This window comes from Orycteropus afer, unplaced genomic scaffold (assembly GCF_000298275.1).
Source record: "Orycteropus afer afer isolate SDZICR_OR568_19922 unplaced genomic scaffold, OryAfe1.0 scaffold00056, whole genome shotgun sequence".
Lineage (NCBI taxonomy): Eukaryota > Metazoa > Chordata > Mammalia > Tubulidentata > Orycteropodidae > Orycteropus > Orycteropus afer.
The window spans coordinates 5810204-5835368 of record NW_006921643.1 but is presented as its reverse complement, the minus strand read 5'-3'; positions in this window follow the sequence as shown (position 1 = coordinate 5835368).

Genomic DNA, 25165 nt, shown 5'->3' with positions numbered 1-25165 from the left:
AAAGTATATGTGAACTGCTGTATGAAAAGTGAATTTACTCTGTAAATCTTCACCCAAATCCTAATAAAAAAAATAATAATAATAAAAAAAAAAAACTTATAGCACAAAAAAATTCCAACTCATAGTGACCCCCATTGGGTTTCCAAGGCAGTGAATCTTTACAGAAGTAGATTGAACCTTTGAACCACCAACCTTCTGGTTAGCAGTCAAATGCCTTAGGCACTGCACCACCAGAGCTACTTTAAAAGCTTACAAGTGGCCATCAGATACAACTATTGGTCTCCTCTCATGTGGAGCAAAGGAGAGTGAAGGAAACCAAAGACTCAAGGGAACAATTAGTCCATAGGGACCACAGTCTTTTCTAGCCTGAGACCAGAAGAACTAGATAGTGATTGGCTACCACTACTAGCCGCTCTGACCAGAGAGAAAAATGTAGAACAAAAATAAAATTCAGAGAAAGACCAGAACTTATTGGACTGACAGAAACTTGAGAAACCCCCAAGACTATTAAAAAGATGCCCTAAGGCATGCTTTTAACCTAGAACTGAAGCCACTCCTGAAGGTCACCTATCAGCCAAATAGTTTGGCCTATGAAATAAATAATAACACCCATTAGGAATGTACTCCTTAGAAACTTCTGGTAAGATGGAGAAATAGGTAGACAAGCGACACAGACCCTCTTCAACAAAGAAAAGAAAAACAAACTGACAGGGATACAGAAGATAATCGGAGCCCTGAGCTTTGAAAGGAACTATACAGAAGTGGATTAGGCACCAACTAGTGGAAAAACCTGAAAAAAAACAGTGAGTACAAAGATGGTCAGAGCTGCGGACTGTCAGCTACTCTGGTGGGACCAACAGCCTGAATATTTCCAAGTGGTATTGGGACCTGAGAATTGACCTAAAGATCAGCCCTGGTCGCCAAGGGCTACAGGGACAACTGCACTGGTGGCCTATGACTAGGAAGGGAAACAGCAAGGAGGGAGACAACCTGAGCTGTTGACTTTCTGCTGTCTGGAGGGCACAGCCATTTTGATTGTTCACACATGGCAGCCATTTTAAATATTTAAAGTGACTGAGGATGTAGCCATTTTGAATGTTTACAAGCAGCAGCCATTTTGGACATTTAAAGTGACTGAGGGTGGAGCCATTCTGAATGTTTATAAGTGGCAGCCATTTTGGATATTTAAAGTGGTCAAGGGCACAGCCATTTTGAATCTTTACAAGTGGCAACCATTTTGGATTTTAAAGTGATAGCATTCTCATTCAGATTCCAGGGACCAAGAATGAGCTCTGTTTGCCAAGGCTGGCAGGGACATATGAAAGGCTGACAACAGGAAAACAGACAGGTAGTGAGTGTATAAGTGCTGTCAACTAGTGAACAGAGGAGCACAATACCCTGCTTGTGTAGATAACATACAAAGAAAATGAAAATCGTGGGCAAGGCATTCCAACATACAATCACCAATTAAAAATAAACACAAAAACATCACAATGCCTCAGAGACAACAGAGCATCACAGTCCACACAAAGAAGCAACATAAAGCAGGAGAAACAAGGGACTAGGATACAGACCAAAACACATCCCTGAGGAAGACACAGCATTGGAATTCCCTGATAAGGAATTCAAAAGAATTATATTTAGGTATCTTCAATGAATCAAGAGACAGATCAAGGAAAACACAGAGAAAACCCTAGAACAATTTCAAAAGACAATACAAGAACAAAATGACAAAATAAATGAAAAATTAGAAATGATACAAAATCTACACACAGAAATCCAGAAGATTAATAATAAATTTTCAGAAATAGATAAGACATTGAATGGGCAAAGGAGAAGAATTGAATCAATGGAAAACAGAATTAGAGAGATTGAAGGCAAATATCTGAATACTTCTTTGGAAAGAGATAAATCAGAAAAAAGATCAAAACAAAACGAAGAAAGCCTAAGGTTCATGTGGGATACCATCAAAAGGAATAACCTACGTGTAATTCCAAACAGGAAGAGACAAGTAAAACCACTGAGAAAATTGTCCAAGATTTGTTGGAAGGAATGTACTCCTTAGAACAACCAAAACTATACATGACTAAACAGAAAACATTTGACCAAAAGCAAAGATGAGAAGGCAGGGTGGAAATGGGAAAAGTGTTGACACATTGCAGGGGACAACAACCAATGTTATAGAACAATTAGTATATGAATTGCTGAATGGAAAGCTATTTGCGGTGTATAATTTTCACCTAAAACACAGTAAAGTATTAAAAAAAAAAAAGAACAAAGAAAAAAGAGAGTTTTGGTAGTGGTAGTGGTTAAGGCATTTGGCTGCTAACCAAAAGGTCAGTGGTTAAAATCCACTGGCTGCTCCATGGAACAAGGATGAGGCAGTTTGCTTCCACAAAGATTTACAGCCTTGGAAACCCAATGGGGGTTGCTATGAGTTGGAGTTGACCACATGGCAGTGAGTTAGTTTTTGTTTGTTTGTTTACTTAGGCTATATAGGGAGATAGATATTAACATCAGCAATTACAAAATAAGCTAAGGTAGAGGAAGTACAGAGCAAGTACTGAAAGTAGAAGCAATTAACTGGTCAGAGAAGTAAGTGGAAGTGAGATGACCAAATTCTTTGTGTTAAGTTAATTTTACACCCATTTGGTACATGTCCACCAAAAGACACGTACAAGAATGTTCAAAGCAGCTTTATTTATAAAAGCCAAAAACTGGAAATTATCCCAATGTTTATCAACCGAACAACAGATAAATTATGGTTTATTTATAAAACAGAATACTACCCAGCAATAAAAAAAAAAAAGAACTGCTACTACATGCAACCACGTGAATCAATCCCCTAGACAATGATGAGCAAAAGAAGCCAGATTCAACAGATTTAATGCTGTATGTCATGGATTGAATTGTGTCCCCAAAAAATATGTGTTATATATCCTAACCTCTACACTTGTGGTTATAACCCTATTTGGGAATGGATTGTCTCTTTAACTGTTAATGAGACATAATTAGTATAGGGTATATCTTAAATCAATCTCTTTTGAGATATAAAGAGATTAAACCAGGACTTCAAACTGGTTCAAACCAGTTCAGCCATGGCCAATGCAGTGAAACTGGAATTCACAAATTTGTGAAATGTGGATATACTGAAACAACAACTGGAACGGGAAAATTTTCAGGTTAAAGAAGAGTCTGATTCGGGAGACTGGATAATTGCCAGAACTGTGGAAAGCCACACACATTCAAAGTGCCTGGTTGGCCACCATCTTTGAGCCAGGCACTGTTTAAGATTCTGCTGGTCAAAAGATTTGTTTGCTATGCAATATGCACACTGTCCTTGTTTTTAAGAGGCAGATTAAGTTCCTAGCATGGAGTCATCCCATAACTTTTCCCTTCCAGTTATCATTCCACTACACCATATTTTACAAATCTGGTCTATTCCAGTTTCGTCCACCATGACTGAACCAGGAAGATATGGATCAAAAAAGCAAGAGAATCAAGAGATGCCAAGCCACATGAAGATCACCCAGGAGCAGAAACTCAAAAAGACAAAGACCTTCCTCCAGAGCCAACAGAGAAAGAAAGACTTCCTCAAGAGCCAGCACCCTGAGTTTGGACTTCTAGTCTCCTAAACTGTGAGAAAATAAATGTATGTTTGTTTGAGCTCTGGTGGCATAGTGCCTAAGGCATGTGACTGCTAACCAGAAGGCTAGTGGTTCAAACCCAACAGACACTCCTCAGAAGGAAGGTGGAGCAATCTACTTCCATAAAGATACTGCCTCAGAAACCCAAGGAGGGGTCACTATGAGTCGGTTCAGACTCGACAGCAGTTGAATTTGGTTTATTTGGTTGGGAAAGCCGTCCACGTGTAGTATTTGTGCTACAGCAGTACTAGATAACTGCTATAGATTCCATTTATATGAGGTTGAAAAACAGCCAAAATTAATCTATGGATATTAACTGGGAAAGAGGTACCAGCTTGGGAGCCTTCTGAATGTTGGAACTGTTCTCTATTTTGAGCTGAGCCATATTTACACGACTACATATGAACTCACTGAGTTGTACGTGTAAGTGATACAATAACAGCAGACAACAAAAGTTGGCCAGAAGGAAAGGAAAAACAGTAGTAGTGGTTTTCTCTGGGTGCTAGAATTATGGACAATTTTTGTTTTCTTATATATACACTTCTGTATTTCTGAAATTTTCAATAAAGGAACCTATAAAGTCATAACAACAACAATAAAGTCATTAAAAAAATTAAGTCTTCTTAGTGTTTTATGACATTTTCATGCTGTCTACTTTTTGCTTCCTATTAACTTTTAGTATGCCAATTTTTCTTCCTATTATTAATCTTCCTCTTGTTAAAAATCTACTTTTCACTGGTTTTTCTATAGTGATTTTTGTAGTTATGATTCTTTTTTCAAACTTCACTTGGATAGGTACCAGACTTGTGGCTAAAAAAAACAAAATTCTCTTGTTACATGTAGGTTTTCCCCACCTTAAAACCTTACTATCTTGAAAGCCCGAAGTCAGGCCAATCCTTCTATCTTTAAATATCCTTCATGGTAACTTATGCGGAAGGAAGACTGGGCAATCTACTTCCGTAGAGATACCACCTCAGAAACCCAAGGAGGGGTTGCTATGAGTCCGCTCTGACTCAATGGCATTGAGTTTGGTTTGGTTTTTGGTAACTTATAAATTTTGTCTTTAAAGTTTAAAAACATGAGAGCAGCTCTAACTCCAAAGACCTTCTTCATGTCTATTTTCAAAACTCCCTGTTTTGCTTGCCTCTGAACAGGACCCTTGTAAACAGATTGTTTATATTGTGTCTCTTCATTTTTCTTGAGTCTCACCTCCAACAATTAGCTGTGATTTGAGTGCAGTTTGTTGGGCAAAAAAAGGTTTATAATTACTGGTTTTGTGTTGTTATATCATTTCAAGTTTACAGTTTTCTTTTTTTTTTTTTTTTTGCATTTACAGGTTAGTTTATTCCATTCATATATTCATATAAGCCTTTATTCATTCCATAAATACTTTCAGGAGCACCTACTATGACTTAGCATTAGTGGTTCAGGCACTAATGCAATAACGGTAGGCAAGAAACAGCTACTCAAGCTAGTGAGGGAGACAGACATTAATATCAGCAATTACAAAAACAAGCTAAGGTAATGTCAGCACGGAGTACTGAGAGTTCAGAGTAGAAGCAACTCATTGGTCAGGGAAGTCAGAAGATAAGAATGATTGCACAACTCCAAGAAGCTAATCAGTGTCACGAAATTGTACATGGAGAAACTACTGAATTGGTGTATTCTCAACAAAAACAATTATTTAAAAAAATTAAAAAAAAAAAACATATGGGGCATTTCTACTCTGTCACATAGTGTCCCTAGGAGTCAAAAGTATACCTAGCACTTAACACAACACAAGTCAGGCCCAGTGCTGGAGATACGTGAAGAACTCCAGTGAACTTGCTCTTTTCCTTCAGTACTATTACTAATAAAAATATTTTTTCCATTTGTCTGTTACTGTATCAGAAAGAAAAAGCTAGAAATTCTCTAAATTTCAAGGATATAGTGAGGGTAGTGTGGCTACATGGACTAGACAAAATCACTTTGAGGAGGGTGGTCTACAGAGAGGGGGGAATCACCTCAAAGAATTATAAACAGTTCTGCTGAAACTGAGATACAAGCAAAGGCCTGATCAGAGTCATGCTACATATTCATGCGAATGTGTAGTGCACAGAGATAAAAAGCAATGGTCTCAAACGCAAATCCCAAAGCCAAAGTCACAAGAACAGGCATTCCAGAACTGTAGGCCTTTACCCAAGCAATTTTACATGGGAGCAACAGCAAGGATTTACTTTTTTACAGATGGATGGTCCTAGCAACAGAGCAATACCAGGAGATGTCTGATAGTATAAAATGGGCAAGAGCTTTGTTTTTATGACTTGCTCATCATTTCTAATTCATTTTGCTGTGTGCTGCCATTTCCCAAGTTGTTTTCTTTTGGGAGTAGACTAAAAGGAGCCAATTTGTACTGTTATTCCATTACTGTCCGAATCCTGATTCTGGTGTCAACCTCTCAAATGTTATTATCAATTTACTACTTCATTCACAGTATTTCGTTTGCTGGAGTTCTACCAAGGCATGAGCTATCCCCATATTTTCAATAAAAGGGATAAATATTAGAGCATGTCTTTTATATCAAAACTTTTGGCTGTGACAATTATTGTAATCATTGTCAATAAGTTGTACACCTGTAAAAAGGTGAACTGGCAAAAGTTGTGTGATATTTACATTAAAAAAAAAAAGAGAGAGAGAGAGGCTGCTGAGGCTGCTTATGTACAACCAAAAGCCTCAGGGGATTTGGTTTCTTGGTTTGGAGGTTTAGGGTCATGGTCACTTGGGATATCCCAGTTAATCGGCCTAATAACATGTTTAGTGCTTCTGTTCTACCTCCTTGTTCTTTGTGTCTTGCCCAAGTTCTTATAAGTTTGCAAGCAGCCATTCAACACACAATAGTTGATCTCTATTTGCCTGGAGCAACAGAGGCAGTGTCAGGCACAGGAGGATATGGAATGTGTGGCTAATTGCCTCTATCAACAATGGCCTCCTTTGACATGAGGCCAGAATTAGATGGTGCCTGGTTACTATTACTGAACATTTTGATCAAAGATTCTATAAAAGAATCTTGATCAAAAGGGGGAAAATGCAGTCTAGAATTTCAAAGTCTCATGAACTCCAGACTTCCTGGAGCCATGAAGGTTGGATGAACTCCTAAAATATTGCCCCCTAACTCTTTTAAAACCAAACAATAGTTTAGCTTAACTAGTAAAAGAGTTCTGCCTTGAGATTAAACTCTTTTAAGGTCTGTCTATAGAAGATCAAGGAGCTCTGGTAGCATAGTGGCTAAGACACTTGCCTGCTAACCAGACGGCTGGCGGTTCAAACCCACCAGCCACTCCTCGGAAGGAAGGTTGGGCAATCCTACTTCCGTAGTGATACTGCCTCGGAAACCCAAGGAGGGGTCGCTATAAGTCGGGGCCGACTCGACGGCACATAACAACAACAACAACATAGAAGATCAAATTGACAACAGCAACTCAAAAGATTAGATAGGAAACTTAGGGGGCAGTAAGTTTGTTAATGGGGGGAAGAACAACTCAGAAAAGGAGGGTGAGAATGGTTGCACAACTCCAAGAAGGTAATCGATGTCATAAATGGTACATTTAGAAACTGATGAATTGGAATATGTTTTGCTGTGTATAAGAAGCTCTGGTGGCATAGTGGTCAAATCATTCAGCTGCTAAGCCAAAGATCAATGATTCAAACCTTCCAGCCTCTCCGTGGGAGACAGACGAGGCAGTCTGCTTCTGTAAAGATTTATAGCCTTGGAAACTGTATGGGGGTCACTATGAGTTGGAATTGACTCAATGGTAGTGGGTTTGGTTTTCTTTTTTTTTTTTTTTTTTTTGGCTACGTATATGCTCAACAACAAAATAAAATAAAAAAGTAAAACTTTGGCTGTGGCTTTGGAATAGCCTCTGTAGAGTACACAATGCCACACAGTTCAGAAATGAGACCCTTCAGTGAACAAAGACATCAAAATGTGCATGGAAGGCAAAAGGTCAGAGACTGCCTTAATTTATCTTCCTGTCTCACAAAGAATATTTGATATAAATTAACATATTGCTTTCAAACCTCAGTCTCCATGACTGTGAGATCAGAAGAATTAGAAAGTGCTCAGCTACCACTACCGACAACTTTGAAGAGGATAGAGTGAGAGAAAAATGTGGAACAAAACTCTAAATCATAAAAAAGACCAGGCTTACTGGTCTGATAAATATTGGTGAAACCCCCCAGAGACTGCCCTAGTTACCCTTCAGGCCTTGAACTAAACTCACTCTTATGACTTCCAGCCAAATAATGGACAGGCCTGTAAGGTGAACAATTACGCCTACCTGGTAGGTGCACTCCTTAGGAGCTCTGGTGGTGTAATGCCTAAGGCATTTGACTGTTAACCAGAGGTCTGGTGGTTCAAACCCACCAGCCACTCCTTGGAAGGAAGGTTGGGCAATCTACTTCCATAGAGATACCGCCTTGGAAACCCAAGGAGGGGTCGCTATAAGTCAGATCTGACTCGACGGCAGTGAGTTTGGTTTTTTAGGTATGCTCCTTAGATCAATCTACCATAGAGATCAGAAGGGCAGCATTTGCAGAGAGAGAGAGCTCAGAGGACAGGACAACAAAGAAAAGAGGGACACGGAACAGGTAACCACAGAGAGCAAGTGGGAAGACAGCTGTTACATTATGAAGATTGCAATCAATGTCATGAAACAAAATGTATAAGTTCAATATGTTCTGTAATCTTTCACTCAAATCACAATAAATAAAAAAGGACCAGGCTTACTGGTTGGATAGAGACTGGTGGAATCCCCTAGACTTTAGTCCTTATTCATTGTTCAGCCCTGGAACTGAACTCATTTCCACAGCTCAATTTTAAGCCAAACAATAAATAGACCTATATGGTGAAAAGTAACATTAGGGAGGTTTGTACACCTTAAGACAATCAACTATTTGAGTTCAAAAGGACAGCATCTGCTCAAGGGCAAAGTTCATAAAGCAGAAGGGTTAGAAAAGGAGGAGGAACGGAAACAGAAAACACAGGAAGTGGGATGAGTTAATGTTACATTGAGGGCACTGCAATCATTGACATAAAACAAAATGTGTGAATTGTTGAATGGAAAACTGATTTGCTCTGTACATTTCACCCAATTCACAATAAAAAGTAAAAACAAAAAACAATATTGCTTTTATGACTGAATAACACAAGAAATAACAAACGAACAAACTATTTAGTACCGTGGTTTGCTAATGTCATACAGGAAATTGCTTTAATCTACCACCCCCAAGATTAACATAACTCAAAGGGTATAAATATTCTCAGCTTATCCTGATATCTTAGAGTAGGAGTCATAAAATCTGAAAAGTCATACTCACATTAATTATTCACCTTAGTAGTCCAAATTATTTGAAAATACAGCTATAGCATATATTATATATTGCATATAGCACTGGTATATCCAAAAAAATTTTATACACACACAGATATGTATTATAGCATTTCTTTATAATAGCAAACAAAGCATTGCAAATGTCCATCAGTATGTGAATGGTTAAATAAACTGTGGCATTTCCAAAGCATGGAACTACTATTGTTGGCTGCTGTCAAGTCAGGCCCCCAACTCATGGCAACCCCGTGTACAACAGAACAAAATGCTGCCTGGCCCTGTGTCATCCCCATAATCAGTTGCAGATTGTACTGTTGTGATCTACAAGATTTTCATTGGTTGATTTTCTGAAGTACATTGTCAAGTATTTCTAGTCTGTCTTAGTCTGGTAACTTCATCATCATAGCAACATGCAAGCCTCCAGTGACAGATGGGTGGTGCTTGCCCACGAGGTGTACTGGCCAGGAATTGAACCCAGGTATCCTACATGGAAGGCTAGAATTGTACCACTAAACCACCATTGCCTTCACAGAGCCATCTGACTCATTGCAACGCCATGTGTTACAAAATAGAACTGTTCTACAGTTTTCTTTGCTTACTGCTTCACAGTAAACTTTGTTGTTGTTAGGTGCCAATGAGTTGGTTCTGACTCATAATGACCCTATGTACAACAGAATGTAACACTGCCTGTTCCTGCACCATCCTCACAATTCTTGCCAGGCTCGAGCCCAATATTACAGCCACCTTGAGGGTCTTGCCCCTTTTCACTGACCCTTTACTTGACCAAACATGATATCCTTCTCCAGGGACTGGTCCCTTCTAACAAGGTGATCAAAGTATGAGAGACGAAGTGTGATCATTCTCGCTTCTAAGGAGCATTCTAGTTGTACTTCTTCCAAGACATATTTGTTCATTCTTCTGCAGTCCATGGTATGTTCAATTCTTTGCCGACACCACAATTCAAATGTATCAATTCTTCTGCAGTTTTCCTTATTCATTGTCCAGCTTCCACATGCATAGGCGGCTACCAAAGATACCATGGCTTGGGTCAGGAACACCTAGTATCCAAAGTAACATCTCTGCTTTTTAATACTTTAAAGAGGTCTCTTACAGCAGATTTGCCTAATGTAATACATCATTTGATTTCTTGACTGCTGCTTCCATAAGGTGTTCAATATTTTGCCCATAAAATCCTCCAATACTACAAGAAAATTTTTTCTTCAGTTCTTTCAGCTTGAGAAATGCCAAGGGTGTTCTTCCCTTCTGATTTTCTAACTCCAGGTCTCTGCACATTTCATTATAATAATTTTGTCTTTGAAATTTTCTGTTCAGCAATTTTATTCCATTATTTCTTCCATTTGCTTTAGCTACTCTTCATTCAATAGTGAGTATCAGAGCCTCTTCTGACAATTATTTGGTCTTTCCTTTCCTTCCTGTTTTTTTTAAAACCTTTTGTTTTCTTCATGTATGATGTGCTTCATGTCATCCCATAACTCATCTGGTCTTTGGTCATTGGTGTTCAATGCTTCAAACCTATTTTTCAGATGGTCTCTAAATTCAGGTGGGATATAATCAAGGTGAACTTGTAGATGAGTGTGGTGGTTATGTTTGTGTGTCAACTTGGCTGGGCCTGGCTGCGTGCCTGGGCAGCTGGTGGTAGTTATTCCCCATGATAGACTGGCAATCAACTCCATGGTGGGATCTACCACAAGCAGCTGAGTAGCTGGTTTGGGTACGTGGTCTGCTTCCCACATATAAGCAGCAGTTTTGGGAATGGTCTCTAGCTTAGGGCGTGCTTGGACCCTGCATGTAGCCATGTCTTTGTTCAGCAGCCTGCCATGCTCTGCCCACCTTGGGACTTAAAATGGATTTAAATTAATGGCCTGCCATGTGGTTTGGTAACATTGGGACTGTGCCTTTTTACTTGTCGACCTTGGGCTTGGCAGCCTCAGCAGCCAGCAGCTGAGTGAAGAAAAGCCTCTAGCTTCAGTGGGCCGGGAGCTGGAGGAAGAGCTGAAGCCCAAGGCTGAGGGGCTTACACTCAGCCCCTAGAGCCTGGCACTTTGAACTTGGGTTAAACCCTCTAAATTGTAAGAGAATGAACTCCTGTTTGTTAAGACCAACCCATTTGTGGTATATTCCTGTCAGAGTGGCACTAGCTAACCAGAACAATGAGCAAGTGATGGTCTGTTCCACAGTTGGCCCCTGGCCTTGTTCTTACTGATGATACTGAGCTTCTCTTTCCACAGGTGTAGTTGATTCAATTCCTGTGTATGGTCCACATGTATAGTAGCCATCTATGCTGTTGAAAAAAGTATTTGCCATGAATAAGTTATTGATCATGCAAAATTCTATCATGTGATCTCTGGAGTCATCTCTATCACCAAGGCCATAGTTTCCAACTACCACAGCTGCTTCTTTGTTTTCAACTTCTGCATTTCAGTCACCAGTAGTTATCAACCTATCTTGATTGCATATTTGGTCAATTTCAGACTGCAGAAGTTGGTAAAAATCTTAAATTTCTTCATCTTTGGCTTTAGTAGTTGGTGAGTAAATTAGAATAATAGCAACATTAACTGGACTTCCTTGTAAGCATATGGATATTATCTTATCACTGACAGCATGGTACTTAAGGAAAGATCTTGAAATGTTCTTTTTGATAATGAATATGATGCAATTCTTCTTCAATTTTTCATTCTCAGCATAGTAGACCATCTAATTGTCTGATTCAAAATGGCTAATACCAGTCCATTTCATTTCACTATTTTGAGTGTCTTTCAACCTGAGGGGCTCATCTTCCGACACTATATCAGACAATGTTTCACTGCTATTCATAAGGCTTTCAGTGGCCAATTTTTTCACAAGTGGACAGCCACATCCTTTGCCTTAGCCTAGAAGCTCTACTGTCCACCCTGGGTGACCCTGCTGGCATTTGAAATACCAGTGGTATAACAAACTGACAGATGAGTGTAGGCGGTAAGCTTTAGGGAAGAGATTGTCAGGTCTTCAGTGCCACAGGATGAATTTGAACTGTCAACCTTTCCATTAGCCAACAAGTGCAAACCATTTGTGCTACCTGGGGATTGCCATCCAAAAAATAAAACAAAACTCACTGCCATCAAGTTGATTCCAAACTCATAGTGACACCACCCATTGTATTTCTAAGGATGTAAATCTTTACAGAAGCAGACTGCCTCAACTGTCTTCCACAGAACAGCTGGTGGGTTCAAAGCACCAACCTTTTGGTTAGCAGCCAAATGCCTTAACCATTACAACACCAGAGCTTCTTAGGGACTGCCACACAACCTTTAAAAACAATGAAGTAGAATTATATGTGCTGATATGGAAAAGCACCAACATATATTAAGTTGAAAAATCAAATTTTTACACAGTGCATTCTATTACTGCATTTAGGTTTAAAAATAAAACTGTATTTCTAGATCTGGGTAGATTCCAAAAAACCAAACTCACTAGCATGGAGTCAGATCCGACCCACAGCGACCCCTCCTTGGGTTTCCAAGGCAGTACCACTACAAAAGTAGATTGCCCAACCTTCCTTCTGAGGAGTGGCTGGTGGGCTTGAACTGCCAGCCTTCTGGTTAGCAGACACGTGTTTTAGGCACTACGCCACCAGAGCTCCCCTCGGTAGATTACACAGCTATATTAATGAATATAATTACTCATTAAACTGTACACTTACGTTACATATACTTTTCTATAAACTAAACCAAACCAAACTCACTGCCACTGAGTTTCCAAGACAGTAAATCTTTACGGAAGTAAACTGCCCCACCTTCCTTCTGTGGAGTGGCTGGTTAGCAGGCAAATGCCTTAGGCATTGCACCACCAGAGCTCCTTACACTCTTCTATACACGTGTCATATATAACAAGAAATGTTAAAACCCCTGCTGATCATCTTTGAGTCAAGTGTGTCATATGGCTTCTAAGGGAAAATAATTCATTTATTTCCTCATCAAACAGGAAAGCCATGCTTCTTGGTGCTTCCAACAGCCATCCAACTCTACTGAGAACAGAATATATCCTAGTCACCCAGGAAAAACCTGGCTCTGGGGCAGAATTCACACTGACGAATAGCCCCATGAGTTTCAGGCCAACCTCACCAAGGACCCCTTCTTCAGCTTCATTAGTCATGAATGGTCCTCTGCAGGAACCAGAGATGTCTGGATGGCAGGACTCCTTCTTGCCTTCAGCTTCTGGAAGGGTTATGCCCCTGAGGAGTCCCCAGGAGTGGACCTCAGCTCCTTATCTGACAGCTCCTGACACTGCCAGCAAACCCAGACTGCAGCATCCCCACTTACTGCTGGGAAAAGGGCACACCCAGCCCCACCCAAACACTCAGCTCAGGGATTCTGGTCAGTACCCCACCAACCCTGCTATCTGATGCCAGTGGGGAAGGAAGGTTGGCTCCTTCTCAGAAAGTCTGAGGACCTCTGAATTCTATCTAGTCACTGGAACATACAGGACAGCATTGTGACACCGGAACTTCAAATAGCCAGCCTTCAAAGTGAGAATGAGAAAAAACGGGGCCCAGCAAGAGGGAGGATGGAAAGAGAGAGCAGCAGTGAACAGAAAGCAAAGGAAAAGGGAAGAAAGTGGTTAACCTGTTAACACAGAAAGTGAGTTGGGGAAATAAAAGGAGAGGTTAGGGCATGGAGAGAGAGAAGGTTAGACTCTGCCCCCTGCCAAGTTAAGAGGACATACTAGAAAGGGACAGGTCTGCCCCTCCTAACAGGCCTGTCAGGGCCACTTGCAGGCCGAGTCCCCCACCAGCACAGCTCCTAAAAGACTGGCTCTGCCTACCTCCTCCCAATGCATTAGATTAGGCTTTGTGGGAAAGTTGAAATCTTGATGACTTAGAAAGAGGATCCCACAGCTTAATGTGCAGGCAATTTAACTAATCGCTTCTGGTCCCTGATGAATAGCAATCCAGCCTCGCTTTGCTCCACCATTGAAGTGTGCTCTCCTGACCCTCTGAGGGAGCAGAGCTCAGTTGGCACTGCGGGGCGGCTCTTAATGGACAACAGTTAATTTTACTTCCTACCAGCAAGTACCTACTACTGGTACCTACCATGTGCAGCACCTAAGAGACTATACAACTCCAGGGCCACTTGCCCTCCCCCTTCTTTCCCTCCTTTCTTTCTCCATTTTCATAAAATGTTTAAAGGAATAGACTTTATGGACAACGAAGGTTAGAAAAAGCAAATGCTAGATGACAACCTCAGATTTCTGTCATTTGTAACATTCACAAGGAGCTACTCTATATATGAGACAGGGGCTCAAAGCCATTTGGGTTACTAATGAGTAAAATAAAAATAACAATCCCCCTGCCACCCCCAAAAAAGCCTGTTTTCCAGAAGGACACTTGCATAGGAGGAACAATAACACCATCGACAAAGCCAAGCCACTGGGAAAGGGCCTAGAATTTAATACTGTAAAAAGGCTCCCTACCACTCAAGCCTCCTTTTGGCAAACTTCAGATCAAAACATCAGTGGTTTCATACTGCACTTACTTCTTTTTAGCTCTTAGATTATTCTTCACTCTGTTGCCTTCACAGAATCACAAAGCTACACAGGGAGTTTCAGAAGGATGGAATTTAAGGGGCCGTGTCAGAAGGCCTGCTTACCCCTAACACCATCCCTACCACTATCTACTGCCACCTGAAAAACTCACTATTAATAAGCATATCTTTAGGTGAAGGCTACATTTCCCCAAGTGGCGCATGACTTGGGAACATGCCTATAATTATGCTGTTTTGTTTGTTTTTTAATTTACCTTCTATTGGTGAATGTTGATAGTGGTTTTCAATTTAAGGCAATGATGTCGTTAGGCGCTGTTGAGTTGGCTCCAACTCATAATGACCCCATGTACAACAGAATGAAACACTGCCTGGTCCTGAGCCAGCCTCACAATCCTTGCTATACCTGAGCCCACTGTTGCAGCCACTGTGTCAATCCATAATGTCAAGGGTCTTCCCATTTTTCACTGAGCCTCTACTTTACCAAGTGTGGTAGTTAAGCTTGTGTGTCAACTTGACTGGGCCTGGTTGAGTGGCTGGGCAGCTGGATGGAATTATTCCCCATGCTGAGATTGCTAACCAACTCCATGGTGAAATCTATGGGAGCAGCTGAGTAGCTGCTTTAGGGATGTGGTCTGCTTCCAGTATATAAGAAACAACTTTGAGGAAGGTCTCCAGCTTATGGCATGCTTGAACCTTGCATGTAGCTGAGTTGTTGTTCAGCAGCCTGCCATGTTGCCCTGCTGATCTTGGGACTTTTTTAGGACTCAAATCAATAGCCTGTCATGTGGTTTGGTACTATCAGGACTATGCCTTTTTACTTGTCAACCTTGGGCTTGTCAGCCTCAGCAGCCAGCAGCTGTCTGAATGAAGAAAAGCCTCCAGCTCCAGCTGGCCACAAACAAGAGGCAGAGCTGAAGCCCAAGGTTGAGGGGCTTGCACCCAGCCCCTAGAGCCTGGAATTTTGAACTTAAAGCCTCCAAAACTGTAAGAGAATAAACTCCTGTTTGCTCAAGCCATTTCATTTGTGGTATATTCCTGTCAGAGCAGCATTAAGTAACCAAAACACCAAGCATGATATCCTTCTCCAGGGAATGGTCCCTTCTGACAATTAAGACCAAAGTATGAGAGACAAAATCTGGCCATTTTCATTTCTAAGGTGCATTCTGGCTGCATTTCTGTCTTTTAATTTACCTTCTATCAGTGCTGTTTATAGTGGTTTTCAATTTAAGGCAATGATATGGTTTCCCTTTGAAGTAAAATTTTAGGGTTTTTGAAAGTGGGTCAATTTAACGAAATGGCATACAGATAAGACAAAAATCAAGCAGGTAGTATACAAATCAAGGGTGAGAGACACCTGGGTAATGCATCCACTACCAAGTTCCTCATTTCAGACTGCAACTACTCCTAACAGGAGTTTATCATAAAATCATTAGCAGACAGTGTTGTCATCATCGTATGCCATCAAGTAGATTAAGACTCATAGTGACCCTATGGGGCAGAGTAGAACTTCCCCATAGGGGTTCTTAGGCTGTAATCTTTATAGAAGCAGACTGTGACATCTTTCTCCACTGGTGAGTTGGAATTGCCCACTTTTCGGTTAGCAGTCAGGTGCTTAATCACTGTGCTAACTGGGCTCCACTTACATTAAAGACCACTAGACATTAAAGATTACCAAAACATAGCTCAGGGAAGTTAACAGGGCCAGAAAGAAGCAGAAAAGTTTATCTCTAATATAAGATTATAACTATCGGAATTAGATTGGATTTAAAGAGGGTATTGTTGGGGAGGGAAACATGGGGGATTGGACAAGGTCGTGGTCCCCAGGAAGCCAGTGGTGGTACAAAAGCATTAAGTATTATACTTAATGGTAAGAACTCATGAGAAAGGCATTTTACTACAAATGTCACCTTCAACACATTTTCTCCCCAGCTGACCTGAGCCTACCCGAAGTCCTGATACAGAAAGCTGACTGGTGAAATTACTGGCTGCTGAACAAAAGGTTGGCTGCTCAAGTTTACCCAGAAGTGCCTCAGAAGAAAGGCCTGGTGATCAGCTTCCAAAAAAATCAGCCACTGCGCACCCTATGGAGTACAGTTCTGCTCTGACATATGCAGTCACCATGACTAGGAACTGACTAGACAGCAACTGGTTTAAAGTACTACATGCAGCATTAGAAACATAAAATGGCAGTTAAGCATCCTTTCCAGGTCTTCCTCTGCCCAAAATATCTTTGCAGTCCAATTGTTCCCCACTTCTACCCTTCTTTGAATACTGACCATGTTTAGGTAGTCTTCAGTTGTGATATATTTTCTGGCCCAGAGCTCTTGGGACTAGCTAAGGATTCTTTATCAAAAATCATCAGAGAACTAATGATAGGTATTCCTGAATAAAGCATTCTTCCCCAATGAGTAAATTCAAGTATATCAAATCCCCCCACCCTTAAGCCTTTGGAAAGAGTTCAGAAAAATATAAATCATCCTTTGTTTTTGGCAAAGTCATATCACAGGCTTACTGCCAGAGACTGAATTCAAACTATTTATCTCCTCTGCTTTAGAGCTAAGGGCCCATTCACTTTCCTAGATCTGGCTTGAGGCCTAAATCAAGATGCATCCTAAAAACCATGAAAAGTGTCATTCCAATCTCACTTCCTTTTGAAGACTCCTTTGCATATAAATGCCCAGAGTAGAGGAAACCTCTTTGACTGTGAGGGTAGAGGGTCAACTCACATCCACTTCCCTTCTCCCTATACTGAAAAAACAAAATCAAAACTCACTGCCATCGGCTACCACTGTCATCCACTTGGAAGGGATGTACGAGATCCTGCATAGAGAGGGAGAACAATGTGGAACAAAACTCAAAATCATTTGGAGGCAAAAAAAAAAAAAAGAAGGTGGGGACCAGGTTTGCTGGTCCAATAGAGCCTGGTGAAACCACTGAGACTATGGCCCCTAGCTGCCCTTCAGGTCTGGAATTGAACACACACTTGTGGTTTCCAGCCAAACAAAGTACAGGCAAGTGAGTTAAACATTTACCTCAAGTAGACACACACCCTGGAGAGAACAATCATGGGAGAAGGAAGGGCTGCTTATGCACAGGGAGACAGCTCAGGGTGCAGAAGAGTATGGAGGGATGGACACTGGGAAGAGGTAACTATGGGGAGGAAGTGGGAGGGGAGCTGTTGTATTGTAAATTTTGGTCAATGACATGAGACAAAGTATATGTGAACTGCTGTATGAAAAGTGAATTTACTCTGTAAATTTTCACCCAAATCAAAATAAAATTAAAAAAAAAAAAAAACAACAACAACAACAACTCACTGCCATTGAGTCGATTCCGACTCATAAGCCACACCCACTGGGTTTCAGAGGCTGTAAATCTTCACGGAAGTAGATAGCCTCATGTTCCTTCCGCAAGAACAGCTAGTGGGTTTTAACCACTGACCTTCTGGTTACCAGCCAAATGTCTTATCTATCATGCCACCAGAGCTCCTTTCTTCCTATACTGCTGCTATTTAAGCGCTGACTCCCATTTTATAGCCAAGACAATTAGTAGCCTTGGTCAGCGTGGGGAACATGGAGGCCTGGAACAGCACTCAGCTCAGCCTGAGAAAGCTAGGAAGCCTTTCCTCTCTTTTACATGTGAGAGAGCTAAGCCTGGTCAACAAATACCAGAAATCTAAAAAATGGATGCCATAGTTCCATAGAGTCCCTGCGCACATCAGCAAGTACTTGGATCTCTACTTGACTGAACTGTCAGACTGACATAGAATAGAGGGAATTTAAACAGATGACTATTTCTTTGATCATTCATTTTTTTTAGCATTACCCACTTCTTTGTTTGATGAATTTAATAACTACTTTTAAGGTGGAGACACTTTCCTATAATGTTCTTGCTGCTGAAAGGATGCTGGGTCAAAAGTTCCAAAAACTCTTGGCCTACTTAACTATCCTGACAGCATATACTAATTGCGTTGAGAGGTGAGGAAGAGCAGACAATTTCTTTCCAAAGGAAGTGTGATTAGTTGGCCCACTGAAATATTGTCAAAGGTTTTAAAAAATGGTTAAAAAAAAAACATTTAAAATGTGGTCAAGAAATCTAATTTCCAGTGGTTTTCAATACTAAGGAGCTCCTGCAAAGACCTTTAAAAATTGCTTCTTAAATCACTTCTAAAGTGAAAATGAGGGAAACGCTCAATGAGCTGGATTGACACGCGAGCCTCAAAAATGAACTCAAACATATCAAAGATCTGGAAGATGGCACAGTATCAGGCAACATAAGGTCACAAACAGTTGGAAAGAACTGGAGCCAACTCGATGACAACTAACAATATCAGAAGAAATAAAGGGTGGTGAGTAATCTGAAGGCAATCTACTTCCGTAGTGATACTGCCTCGGAAACCCAAGGAGGGTTCACTATGACTCGGGTCCAACTTAAGGGCACATAACAACAACAAACAATGAGCAATCTGAGCTGATTTTTATATGAAACACAAACATGCACTTAACCTTAGGCCTTTAGACTGGTAACCAAGCCCATAAAACCAAAAAACCAAACTCACTGCCATCGAGTCGGATCCGACTCATAGAGTCCCCTCCTGGGGTTTCCGAGGCAGTATCACTATGGAAGTAGATTGCCCAATCTTCCAAGGAATGGCTGGTGGATTTGAACCACCAGCCTTCTGGTTAGCAGTCAAATGCCTTAGGCACTATGCCACCAGAGCTCCTAGACTCCAGGGAAAAAAAAAAAAGCAAAAATGCCTGAATGATCTTTTACTTTAAAATTTAGAACACTCACCTCTTTTTATTTCATCTCAAAATATACCATTCATCCAAAAATTATTTATTCTATTTTGGAGTAGCTCAAATATATATAAGTCTCTTATTAATTCTCTCTGGTACCTTTACAAAGAGGGTTTTGACCATTTTGCCTTTTCAAGGTTGAGGAACATTTTCATGGTTGAGAGGAAGGTTTTGCCCAGGGTCTTAGGTAACAGGCACAGGGCTCAGAATGACTCCACAGCCAGTTTTCTGCCAACACCCCAGCCCTGCTTCTTACCCTCACCCAGTTCTCCTAAGAAAAGCATTCAGTTGAAGTCCAGCCCCAGTGTTTATCATGGTTTATGTTCAGGGAAACACACTAACATTTTTTTCCTGACAAGGAAGTCTTAAGTTCTGCACCAATGGGAAAACTTGTGGGGGTGTCAGGGGTGATTGTGGAAAAGTTCCAAAAACTCTTGGCCTACTTAACTACCCTGACAGCACATACTAATTGTGTTTAAAGGTGAGGGAGGGCAGATAGTTTCTTTCCAAAGGAAGTATGATTAGTTAGCCCATTTGAATATTGCCATAGTTAAACCTATGGCAAGAAACTTTTAAAATGTGGTCAATATAATGTAATATCCAGTGATTTTTAATACGAAGGGGCTCCTGCAAAGACCCTTACAAATTGCTATAGTGAGAAGCCCTAGCACTGAACAGAAATGGGGTGGGGGTGGAGGCACACATAACTACTATAGCCATTTACACATATTGCTCAAATCACTTGGGGCTTTTACAGAGAATGACTTCACTGACCTGACTGGAAGCTGGCTCTCTCCAGGTCCCACCACTCTGGATTGGCCCTCCCTTGAGTGCTGCGCTGTTTCTCACTGCAAACCAGCTGCAGTCACCTTTCAAAGTTCTTAGCAATTCCCTAAACTCCCTTTTACTGTACAGAATCCCTAGAGGTCTGATTCTATTTTCTGGCATCAGTCAAACAAATACAAAACAAATTGGTGAGAAAGTTCAGCAATTTCACTTCTTCCCAAAAAACCTAAGTTTCTATGGTTCCATGTAAAATAGGCAGCTGTGCCTTTTTTGTCTCAGCATCAGTGAACTCCAGGGCTGGGAAAAATTGTGTAATCACCTTATCATTCCTCTTCATATAATCAAAATATCTTCTTCCAGTTTCTCAGGAAATTAAGACAAAATGGCCAATTAACACTTAAGCAACCTTACATTGAGAAACCAACAAGCTAAGAGGAACAAGCAGGAAAGAACTCTGGGCAGATCTTTGTTCAACAATTAACAAAGAACATAGGTCCCCTTTTTGAAATACTTACCCAATGCTCCAAATGCATATTTTAGGCAACCATTCTCTTTTATAACTGCCCCCTACTTCCTACTCCCACCCTCCCACCCCCACTCTATCCGGCCATTAAATCTACCAATCGTTCTAGGTCGAGGTTTGGGTTTCACTGTGAAGATAAGTGTTTTTGTAAGATACTCTTGAAACTAGTGAAGGGCTAGCCTGTGGACAGTACAATCTCTGTTCACACTGAGGGGCAAATCCTCAGTTTGTCATTAAATACAGTCAAATGAGATAACAAGAAAATAGGTGGCTTTGAGGGCTTTCTCTTAAGAATACCTTCTTTTGAGAAGTGCTTGTTTTGTTTTTAATGTGCTAACAATTGCAGGACTATACAGCACCTGGTTGCCTGAGCCCCCTTCTGTGTCTGTCATAAATATTTCATAAACAGGGTTCCCAGGACCTATAAGACCAGAGTTTCGGGAGTCCTCACCTCTCCCTGACTGTCATATCAGACTCAGTGTCTCTCCACCTTAGTGTTACCCCCAACCACAGTTCAGCTGACGCTTCGATGGCTCCCTACTGCATTCAGTTTTTCCTAATCGGTCCCAATCTAATTTTCCGAACCTTTTTTTCCAGTCACCGAGTCGTTTTTCCTCTAACTACAACGCAAGGTCTCCTTCCTCGGAGGTCTCTTCTTCCCTTCCCCCACTCTTCCAACTTCATCGCTCTTCACTCAGGACCCCGACGCCGCTCAAATTTCACGCTACTCAGATCCCCAATCCACCGCTCTCAACTGCAGTCGAGATTCCTTTTCCCCGCAGCACCTTCAGTGAAAGCCAGGGGCCACTGAACGCCTGGCTTTGCGTTTCCCCGCTTCCAGTCCACCTCCGCCCGCTACTCCCACCCACAGGGCTCCAGACAAGGCTCACGCCCAGAACAGGATCCAGCACAGAGAACGTAGTAGGCCCCCAGCAACGCCTCAGAAACCCGAAGCCGAGTCGAAGAAACTCAGAATTCTCCCGCAGACGTCCCCCGAGACCGGGTGTGGCAAGCTCGGCTCCAAGCCCGCCGACTCCCTGAGCGGCGAGACTCGCAGAAACACGTAGCCCCAGAGCCGCTTCATCCACGGCCCAGAGGCCGGGCAAGTGGCGCGGGACCCCCTTCAGCCTCTGCCAGGAGCGCAGCGACGAGAAAGTCCGAGGAATAGCCTTGTGGCGCCCGAGTGGGCATCCAGCAGGCGGCAGCCGCTTCCTCGGCTCCCAGCCCCTCCCCACCGGCTGCGAGCGTCCCCATCTGAGTCCCACCCGCCGGGGCCATCTGGCCCGGGTGCCCTCGGTCGGGGCGCCTTCTGAGGAACTCCGAGGTGAGCACAGCGCAGGACTATCCCTGCCTGCGCCTGGCCCCCTTCCTTATCCTAGCTTGGCCGGGTCCGCCACGCCTCACCTCTCTTCTCCACGAACGGGCTGGGCACTGGATCGATCGGTACTAGACCATACCGGGCTGCACAGGATGCGCCGCACCTGTCTCGGAGTTAGTAAGTAGCAGCCGCGCGCCTGACGTCACCGCAGACCCGAGAGTCTGGAGCTGCGAGTCACCTGATCACCCTGGCAACGCGCGCGGGGCGGAGCTAGGTGAGGGGCGGTGTCACAGCACGGGCCCCACCCCCAGCTTCTTCGCCTGGAGTTGCTGCCAGGAGCGCTCCCGGGCTGTTGGCGCCGCCTGGGTAGGAGGTCAGACTGTGGGAGTCCGTTGCCTGTCTCTGTGCTGGGACTACTAGGGACTGTTTCCCTTACGTTGATCCCTGACATCGGATCAGCTCTCCGAGGTTCCAACCGATACTGTCTCGCCGCTAGTGCGAGGGAAGTGGGACTGGTGTCCCTGCGGTACTCCGCCGAGTGCGTGGTATACCGGGTTCTCTATTGGCTGCTGCCTCCTGGCGTCGTCTGGGCCTAGACCCAACTAGATTCTGAGGTGGCAGTTTGCTCCCTGACCTGCACCTAGGACTGGGGCTGACGCTGATAACTAGACTGCTTACTGGCAAGTATTTCCCTATAAACCTCAAATCAAGTAGTACAGCCAATGCCCAAGAATGTAATAAGACTTCATCCTCATTAGGAGGGAGAACTGGAAGGCCTAGAGCCCAGGCTTCTATCCCAACAGGAAAAGAAATCTCTGAAAGGCTCCCATAGAGACTCCCAGCAAAGTCTAGAACAAGTTTTGAAGTCTGGCAAGGATTTTTTATTTTTCATTTTAGAAATTATTTTCTCTCCAGATTCCCCTCCTTACTAATTGTATGCCTGTGACTCTCCAGTCTCCCGAAATAGACTATCAGCTTCAAAAGGAATATACACCCACTTCTCACTTATAGTGGAGCCGCTGGTCGCATAGTGCCTAAGGCATTTGACTGTTAACCAGAAAGCTAGCAGTTCAAACCCACAAGCCACTCTAGAAAGAAAGATTGAGCAATCTACTTCAGTAGAGATACTGCCTGGGAAACCCAAGGAGGGGTTGCCATGAGTCGGAAACGACTTGACGGCAGTGAGTTTGGTTTGGTCTCACTTATAGACATAGTTAGCTTCCAAAGACCAGGTCGTTATGTGAAAATCAGCATTATGCAAAAATAAAGGATGACCACATTAGATCACAAAATGAAAGATGACTACATCATTACGTACTGTCAAATTACATCATTGCATATCTGCCACATTGCAGCACTACAGAACTGCCAAACCACTGAGAATAATGGCCCAGCCAAGTTGACACCTAACCCCTAACCATCACAGCCAGTGTTATTCTCATCTTGCACCTTGGTGTTCATTACCACCAGATGTATGTTGTTATTGTGCAAAATAGTAGGAAAGTAGACTTTCACTATTGTAAATGTGAAATGTCAGATAACGGGGCAGTTGGTAAGTGAAGAGTAGATGTATAACATCCCAATGAGGTTCCAGTTTGAGAGTCACTGCTTATTTCATTCCTTTACTTTTTCCTGAGTTTTATTTTAGGTTTACTCTCCTATTCCTTGCACTGCTATGGAGAATATATGTTATCCTTCCCTTTCTGAGTATAGGATTTTAGACAAATTATTTTATAGTTGACATCAAGGAAGCACTTTCTGGTGCCAGGCACTAAGCAATACCAGACTGACTGAGACGCAGTCCTTGAAGACCAACAGCTTATTGGGAGTGTGTTTTATATCCAAGTGCCATCTCTACTGTTTATTACTTACTCACTGGTTTCATTTAAGTGACACGTTTTAACTTTCATACATTTACTTTGAAAAGAAACTAGCATATAAATGGGAAAAAAGGTATCTGTGAAAGGTAGAGAAGAATTGTGGCTCTCTAGATACAAAGAGCTGTCCTCTGCCCAAGTCCCCAGAGGCAGAAGCTAGAGGGTAGGAAGAGACGGGAATAGGGCAGGGGCAGCCAGACCTGGGGTGTTTGACAAATCTGAGAGGAACTCTGAATGGGAGGGGAGAGTTGAAACTAAATAAGGTTTAGGGGATCCAGTGGCTTGGGGATGGGTTGCTGAAAGGGAGGGCAAGGTGAAGAGAAGCCGAGGAGGGGTGCTAACAGCATTAGAGGAAGGAAAGCAGAAGGACTGCAAAAATGAGAGCTGAGGGGAAGGAGGAGCAAGTAGGGAGAATTGGGCACAGCCAGTGTCTCCTCCGGACTACACAGCGGGCTGTGTCCTTTAGAAGCTGGAAGAAGAGAACAGCATTGCCAGTCAGTCTCTGAGGAGGGAAGGTCATCCATGCATACTCTCAAACCATCTCTGGACCATCAGGGGATATGAACTACTGATGCTGAGGGAACAGCAGAAATAGCTACACTCAGACAGTGCTCCTCAAGAGGCTTTGGGGCTGGCAGGTTTTCCAGGCCTTTATAGGAGTAACCACATGGTCCTGGGCACTAATCTGGGCAGAACAAAGTGACAAATGGGGGTGGAAGGCAGTTACGGCCATGGAAGGGAGGGAAGCTTAGCACGGCAGCTGGAGACATCTAGGGGCCATGCTGGGGGAGAGGAGATGATGATAGAACATGTTTTCATTAAGGTCTCTGGCCACTCCCTTTTTACTAAGTTGGTAGGACGAGGGTGTACCATCAGGGAAAAACAGAACATTTGCTACCCCACCCCCACTGATGAGGAAGGAACACTATTGTATGTGTAAAAACTCAGAGAATGTTGCTGGCAACCTTTAAGAACCAAAAATGTGGCCAGTTAGAACATCCCACATGGCTCTTTTTTAGGATTTTTAACTCAAGTCCCGGGACTAAGCAGTAGGCCAAGTATAGAAGTTTCTGGAGTTTCAACACCTTTCTTCACAGTAGCAGTACATTTCCATTCTTGGAGATAAAGAAAAATGTCTGTGTGCAAGACCCTGGCAAAGTATATTTCCAGCCACAAAAGCTGTGGTGGACTATCAACATTATTAATTCAGGTGAACCATCCAAGAACTGTAGAAACGGGGAGTTCCGGCAAGATGGCAGACTAGGCAGAAGGATTGCACAGACCCTCTTCAACAAAGAAAAGGGAAACC